This window comes from Pan paniscus, chromosome X (assembly GCF_029289425.2).
Source record: "Pan paniscus chromosome X, NHGRI_mPanPan1-v2.0_pri, whole genome shotgun sequence".
NCBI lineage: Eukaryota > Metazoa > Chordata > Mammalia > Primates > Hominidae > Pan > Pan paniscus.
This window is the reverse complement of record NC_073272.2, coordinates 54,173,056-54,181,307: the sequence shown is the minus strand read 5'-3', so window position 1 is coordinate 54,181,307 and position 8,252 is coordinate 54,173,056. Positions and strand designations below refer to the sequence as shown.

Below are 8,252 nucleotides of genomic sequence, written 5' to 3'. Positions count from 1 at the left end.
TTTGAGCCACAAAGAGGCCAGAAGGAAAAAAAAAAATTCAGGCAGGTTTGTCTGGAGTTCAGCATCAAATTCCATCTTGTTAGTCCCATCTATATTAGCATTCATCTTGAAGCACTAGGCCAACATTTTCCTGTTGGTAGAACTGGCTTAACAAATATTAGACAGGCAACAAGAATGGAGCTCAAAGATCATAATACAAAAGTAATTAGCTATCGTTATTTTATTTTATTATTTTGTTTTATTTTATTTTATTTTATTGCAACGCGGTCTTGCTCTGTCACCCAGGCTGGAGTGCAGTGGCGTGATCCCGGCTCACTGCAACCTCCACCTCCTGGGTTCAAGTGAATCTCCTGCCTCAGCCTCTCGAGTAGCTTGGATTACAAGTGCTCACCACCACGCCCGGCTAATTTCTGTCTTTTCAGTAGAGACGGGGTTTCATCATGTTGGCCAGGCTGGTCTCGAACTCCTGACCTCAAGTGATCCGCCCTCCTTGGCATCCCAAAGTGCTGGGATTACAGGCACAAGCCACCGCACCCAGCTATAATTAGCAATAGTATAATAAATTTAGTTTGTACAATGATTTTGAACTAAGATCCCAAGCCTAAGGGCCACCAGCTAAACAAATCAAAAGACTATGGGGGAATTGAATGAGACCTCTTACAGTCTTTGAGTAGCATTTGAGGACTGGGTTGAATTAAAGCAGAGTGCCAACTCTATAAAAGGGACCACTCTATAAAAAGGATTCACTAGGTGAATCAAAGGATTTGGGAGTCATGGTCTGCCAAGTGAAAAATGTAGACATTAAGGGGATAAGAGTCTCACTATGATATGAAGACTTATTCTGATATCTTGGGAAAAGCTGTCTACAATGTGGAATCGTCAACTTCTCATCCTGATTTGTCGTTCGAATGTCTCTGGTTATGGCATTCGACAGTTTGGTGAACTTTTTGTGTGGTCCATACATCAGACACGAGACTTGTTCCTTAAAATTTATGCAGTTTGGATGGGTGCAGTGGTTCATGCCTGTAATCCTAGCACTTTGGGAGGCTGAGGTGGGCAGATCACGAGGTCAGGAGATAGAGACCATCCTGGGTAACTCGGTGAAACCCCGCCTCTACTAAAAATACAAAAAATTAGCCGGGGATGTTGTCACGTGCCTGTAGTCCCAGCTACTCGAGAGGTTTGGGCAGGAGAATCGCTTGAACCCGGGAAGCGGAGGTTGCAGTGAGCCGAGATCTCACCACTGCACTCCAGCCTTGGCAACAGTGTGAGACTCCGTCTCAAAAAAAAAAAAAAATTATGCAGTTTTTATCTTAGAGTATTTGTAAACCAAAAATAGCATCCTAAGCACCCCCACCCTTAACCATCTGAATGGACGTCCTCCTCAGCCAGAGCTCTTTTAAAATTAACCTGGGAGACTGTTTTAGGCCATGACAGGACTTGTGGGTCAGACATGCCTCATTATATCTCTCTGGCATCAATATGAACACAGACTTAAATCTCATAAGAAACATGTTACAACCTAGTCTCTCTGAAGTCTAGTACCTGAAGGCTTCCTCTGCAAATAAGAACTTGGGTCACCACAATCCTTTATCTCAACCCAGGCATTCCTTTCTGTTGATCCTAGGCATGTTTGTTTGTTTGTTTTTGTTTTGAGACAGAGTCTAGATCTGTTGCCCAGGCTGGAGTATAATGGTGCATTCTCTGCCAACTGTAACCTCTGCCACCCGGATTCAAGCAATTCTCCTGTCTCAGTCTACCCAGTAGTTGGGGTTACAGGCACCCGCCATCACATCCAGCTATTTTTTTTGTATTTTTAGTAGAGACGGGGTTTCACCATGTTGGCCAGGCTGGTCTCCATCTCCTCACCTCAGGTGATTCATCTGCCTCAGCCTCCCAAAGTGCTGGGATTATAGGCATGAGCCACTAGGCCTGGCCGATCCTAGGTTTTTAGAAAACCCAGCCAATTGTCAACTAGAAAATTTTTTAATCTACCTGTAAGCTGGAAGCCCCTGCTTCGAGTTGTCCTGCCTTTCTGGACCAAACCAATGTATTTCTTAAAAGTATGTGACTGAGTCTCCATAAAATCTGTAAAACCAAGCTGCACCCCAACCTCCTTGGGCAACTCAGGACCTCCTGAGGCTGTGTCATGGGCCATGGTCGCTCCTATTTGGCTCAGAATAAGTCTCTTCAAGTGTTTTCCAGAGTTTGACTCTTTTCATCAGCAGGCTTCAGGAACAGAGCAATTTCTGTTTTTAGTAATTTTATGGGAAAAAGTTGGATCTAGTCTAGTCTGTATGTAGATAACAAGAACTCGGCCAGGCGCAGTGGCTCAGGCCTGTATTCCCACCACTTTGGGAGGCCGAGGCGGGCGGATCACGCGGTCAAGAGATTGAGACCATCCTGGCCAACATGGTGAAACACCGTCTCTACTGAAAATACAAAAATTAACCGGGCGTGGTGGCATGCACCTGTAGTCCCAGCTACTCGGGAGGCTGAGGCAGGAGAATCGCTTGAACGCGGGAGGCAGAGGTTGCAGTGAGCCGAGATCCCGCCACTGCACTCCAGCCTGGTGACAGAGCGAGACTCTGTCTCAAAAACAACAACAACAACACAAAAAGAAAAAAAAAAGAAAAAAAAACACAAGAACTCGAAAAAATGCAGAGAGCTACAATCTAATAACTGGTCTATTAGAGCTTTTCTTTAGCAACATAATTTTTCTCTATACATTGATCACTTAGGAATCTCAGATTTAAAAACCTCTTGAGCATAGAAAGTCAAACCAAGGCCGACTTTAGATTTCACCTACCTTCTTAAGGTTCCTGGGCCTGACAGAAAGTGACCGTTTTTATTCACCCACTCTAAAGCTAAAAACACTTGAAGTCAGGCATTCCATGCATTTTGATGAAAGCCTTGGTAATATAACCAATTTCTTTTTCTTTTTGAGACAGAGTCTTGCTCTGTCACCCAGACTGGTGAGATCTCAGCTCGCTGCAGCCTCCACCTCCTGGGTTCAAGCAATTCTCCTGCTTCAGCCTCCTGAGTAGCTAGGATTACACATGTACACCACCATGCCCTACTACATTTTTTCTTTATAATTTTTAGTAGAGATGTGGTTTCCCCATGTTGGCCAGGCTGGTCTCAAACTCCTGACCTCAGGTGATCCACCCACCTCAGACTCCCAAAGTGCTGGGATTACAGGTGTGAGTCACCATGCCCGGCCTTATAACCAATGTTTTTAATTGTATCTGTCTATAAAGAGAGAGCAGATTTTTTTGTGTGTGTTTAGAAAAAAGGTGGGTCAGGTGCAATGGCTCACACCTAAAATCCCAGAGCTTTGGGAGGCCACTTGAGCCCAGAAGTTCAAGATCAACCTGGGCAACATAACTAGACCCCCATTGCTAAAAAAAAAAAAAAAAAAAAAAGAAAAAGAAAAAAAAAGGAAAGATAGATGGAAAAGAGAAAAGAAGTATGGTTTTATAACTACCTGCAGGTAGGGCCTGCATGAGGTGGTGGGTGTACTTGAGAGAAGAGAAGAGGAACGGAGGAGAGGAGAGGGGAGGGGAGGAAAGGGGGGGAGAAGGGCGAGGGGAGGGGGAGGAAGGGGACAGGGGAGGGGGAGCGGTGGAGCGGCACGGAGGAGGGAATGGTTTTATTACTACCTGCAGGCAGGGCCTGCATGAGGTGGTGGGTGTGCTGGGCCCAGGGTACGTGTGGGCTGTGAGGAGATGGTGATGGTGAGGCTGGAAGGAAAGGGGGTGGCTTGGAAACCAGGCCCAGGGGATCCTCAGATCCGCTTCTTGGAATGGGCAGCCTTGAGAAAAGAGTCATGGTAAGCCACAGTCATGCCATCCATCAGATGCAGACATTCTTGGAAATCTAGCTGCCCATCACTAGTGAGGTCCAGTTTCTTCATCATGTGGTCAAAGACACTGGGGGCCTCTGGTTCTTCATGAAGGCATCCAGTTCTGTATTCATGAAGCTTGGGAACTCCATCTTGGAGTGAGTGCTATCGTAACCATCCTTTCCAGCCTATTTCTGGAAAATAGCAATCAGGGACTCTCTGTAGGGCTGGAGACTTTTGCCATGTTGGAGTTGAATGAGGCACCAAGAGCAGGTTATTACTGGACCTGTGTAAATAACCATATTGCCATAGGAATATTTACAAATAGTTTTCAAATTCTGGAGGAATTGAGTAGTAAGAAAAAGCAAACATTTCCATCTCAGTTTACAAAAGTATACTTCACAAAATTATTATAAACTATAGATAGTTTAACAGAGAAAATTTTCTCTTTTTTTTTTTCATTTTTTTGAGAAAGGATTGTGCCCCGTCGCCCAGGCTGGAGTGCAGTGGTGCAAACACGGCTCCCTGCAACCTCTGCGTCCCGACTCAAGTGATCCTCCCACCTCGGCCTTGCAAGTAGCTGGGACCACAGGTGCGTGCCACCATGCCCAGCTAATCTTCTTATTTTTGTTTTTGTTTTTGTAGAGACAGGGTTTTGCCATGTTGCCCAATCGGGTCTGGAACTCCTGGGCTCAAGCAATCCTCCTGCCTTGGCTTCCAAAGTGAGCCACCACATCCCACCAGAAAATTTTCTTAAATGTGGAAAACAAAACATTTAGGTAAAAAACAAGTAAAGTTTTATTTTCTTAATTTCTTTCAGAAACCGGGTCTCCTATATTTCCCAGGTTGGTCTTGAACTCCTGCACTCAAGGGATCCTCCTGTTCCAGCCTCCAAAAGTGCTGGGATCAGAGGTGTGAGCCACTGCACCCAGCCCAAGAATAAATAAAGTTTTAAATAAAGGTCACAAAAACATTATTGGTTATTTAGCCTCATATAATTAATGTTTGTTCTGCTTGATCTTGATAATCAGTTGCATGAACCCATCAGTTTTCGTTAGAGTTTTCAAAAATAATTCATTTAGTTCATTGATCTGGAAGTTATTACAAATCTATATTCAACAGTACTTGTTAAAATATTTTTTATGAATCTGATTCTGGATGCCTTTAGAGAAGAATCAGCACTGTAGATGATAAAGCTTAGAATAGTAACGATTAAAATCCGATGAAAGTTCAATAATTGACAAGGAAATTCAGTTATTTCTATTATAGAGAGAATCTTAAGATAACAACCAGAATCATGACTAACAGCATCACACCAGGACCATCAGACCTCTGTAAATTTTATATGATCTTCTGAACATTAACATCAATAATATATCTATATAAATGTAAACACCAATTAGTATTTTTTATTATCTGACATTGTTTTTCATATAATGTGACATATCAAATAAGCCTAATGAGAGACACATTCTTTGAGGCTCTCCAGGGGCCTCACTGGTAAATCTCAAAGTCAATTTTAGGTTAAAAAGACTTAAATTAGAATTTGATTAGTTTGTTCAACAGCAATAGATAAATTAAAAAAGAATTGCATTTTGGGGAAGTTTGTCAAAGATGTTAAAAGGCTCAAAACACTTGTGCAAAACAGGATCACGGGTCACTGTGAAATAATAGTCACTCATTTAACCAGAGTGATAGTCCACAGACTTCAAAAGCAATACAGAAAGTTACATGGACTTAAAAACTTACCCTTTCAAAGCTCAGTTTTCCTAAGCAAGAAGAAACCTAATTAGTAGGCCGGGCGTGTTGGCTCACGCCTGGAATCCCAGCACCTTGGGAGGCCGAGGCGGACAGATCACTTGAGGCCAGGAGTTCAAGACCAGGCTGAGCGACATGGCAAAACCCCTTTTCTACTAAAAGGACAAAATATTAGCTGGGTGTCGTGGCCCACGCCTGTGGTCCCAGCTACAGGAGGCAAAAGAATTGCTTGAACCCGGGAGACAAAGGTTGCAGTGAGCCAAGATCCCACCCATTGCATTCCAGCCTGGGCGACAGAGAGAGACTCCATCTCAAAACAAAACCCTAGGATCAACAGAAAGGAATGCCTGGGTTAAGATAAAGGATTGTGGAGACCCAAGTTCTTATTTGCAGAGGAAGCCTTCAGGTACTAGGCTTCAGAGAGACTAGGTTGTAACATGTTTCTTATTAGACTGAAAGTCTGTGTTGATGTTGATGCCAGAGAGGTATAATGAGGCATGCCTGACCCCCACTTCCTGTCATGGCCTGAAACCATCTCTCAGGTTGAATTTTAAAAGAGCCCTGGCTGAGGAAGAAGTCCATTCAAATGGTTGCGGGTTGGCGGGGGATAGGATTTTATTTTTGATCTACAAGTTCTGTAAGATAAAAGTGCATACATTTTAAGGAACAAGTCTGCTGCCTGATGTATGGACCACACAAAAAGTTCACCAAACTGTCCAATGCCATAACCGGAGACATTCGAATGACAAATCAGGATGAGAAGCTGACGTTTCCACACTATAGACAGCTTTTCCCAAGACGTCAGAATAAGTCTTCATATCGTAATGAGACTCTTACCCCCTGAATGTCTACATTTTTCACTTGACAGAACCCGACGCCCAAATCCTTTACCTCACCTAGTGGTCCCTTTAGAGTTGGCACTCTGCTTTAATTCGACCCAGTCCTCAAATGCTACTCAAAGACTGCAAGAGGTCTCATTCAATTCCCCCATAGCTTTTTGATTTGTTTAGCTGGTGGCCCTTAGGCTTGGGATCTTGGTTCAAAACCATTACACAAACTAAATTTATTATACTATTGCTAATTATAGCTGGGTGTGGTGGCTCACGCCTGTAATCCCAGCACTTTGGGATGCCAAAGAGGGGGGATCATTTGAGGTCAGGAGTTCGAGACCAGCCTGGCCAACATGGTGAAACCCCATCTCTACTGAAAAGACAAAAATAAGCCAGTCATGTTGGTGGGCACCTGTAATCCCAGCTACTGGGGAGGCTGAGGCAGGAGAATAGCTTGAACCCGGGAGATGTAGGTTACAGTGAGCCGGGATCACGCCACTGCACTTCAGCCTGGGCGACAGAGCAAGAATCCATTGCAATAAAATAAAATAAAGTAAAATAATAAAATAAATAAAATAAAATAAACAATTGCTAATTATTTTAGAATTATGATCTTTGAGCTCCATACTTGTTGCCTAATATTTGTTAAGCCAGTTCTCCCAAGAAAATAATGTTAGCCCAGTGCATCAAGATGATTGCTAATATAGATGGCACTAACAAGATGGAACTTGATGCTGAACTCCAGGCAAACCTGCCTGAAATTTTTTTTCCTTCTGTCCTCTTTGTTGCTCAAATATGGCCCATGTCCCTGATCTAGACTCCCTTACCTTTCCCTTGACATGGGATAAAGACAACCGGCACAGGTCCATCCTGGCAAGGAGTGACAATGAAGCCTCACTTTAAGATGGCTGATTGGTGAGGTTTTGAAAGAAAGATGTTGATCAAAAGAGGGAATGTGAAAGCTGATTGTGCGAATGAACCAGCTTCTCCAGGGCCAATGAGCCTCATTTCAAAACGATATGTAACATTTTTCTTTCTAATAAAGCTTCCAACTTCTGTTTGCTCGTTGGACATACTGAAGACCACCCTAGTCTGTGTGTATGCCCTGAATTGCAATTTTGTGATTCCCAAATACAGCATTTGATTTAGGGATTTGTCTCTATAATTTATTTTGACTTTGACACAGTTAACCAGTATGATGTGCTTAAAGGTTGCCCCACCCCCTGACAGGGTGAGTATTATACTGAATTTAAAAATTCTTTCTAGGCAGGGCATGGTGGCTCACATCTGTCATCCTAACACTTTGGGAAGCCGAGGTGGGTGGATCACCTAGGGTGAGGAGTTGAAGACCAGCCTGGCTAAAATGGTGAAATCCCATCTCTAAAAAAATACCAAATTAGCTGGGCGTGGTGGCACATGCCTGTAATCCCAGCTACTCGGGAGGCTGAGGCGGGAGAATCACTTGAACTTAGGAGACAGAGGTTACAGTGAGCCGACATCGCACCATTGCACTCCAGCCTGGGCAACAAGAGCGAAACTCCATCCCGAAAAAAAAATCATTCTATTACAATCTTGATAATTGCTTTGCTTTGCATCTTACTATGGATTTGTTGGATATCTAGGTGGCTGTAAACTACACAGGGAAAGATAGAAACAGCAGTGGAGATAATTAGAAAATTGTAGTGTTCCTATAAAACAATTAACAAAAGGGGGAAATTGTAAGGGTAACTAAACATAAAACTGAATTTTTCCTGTTGCCAAGAGGGAAGAAGAAACCTGTCTCCATTTCACTTTCCTTAGAGCATTTCCTTGAGAAAATT

At 43.3% G+C, this 8,252-nt stretch overlaps 1 pseudogene; it reads right to left on the bottom strand.

Annotated features, from left to right (window-relative positions):
• Nucleotides 1–2,246: 2,246 nt before the first annotated feature.
• LOC129395287 (protein S100-A11-like) lies at nucleotides 2,247–4,879 on the bottom strand (annotated as a pseudogene).
• Between the last annotated feature and the right edge of the window lie 3,373 nt (nucleotides 4,880–8,252).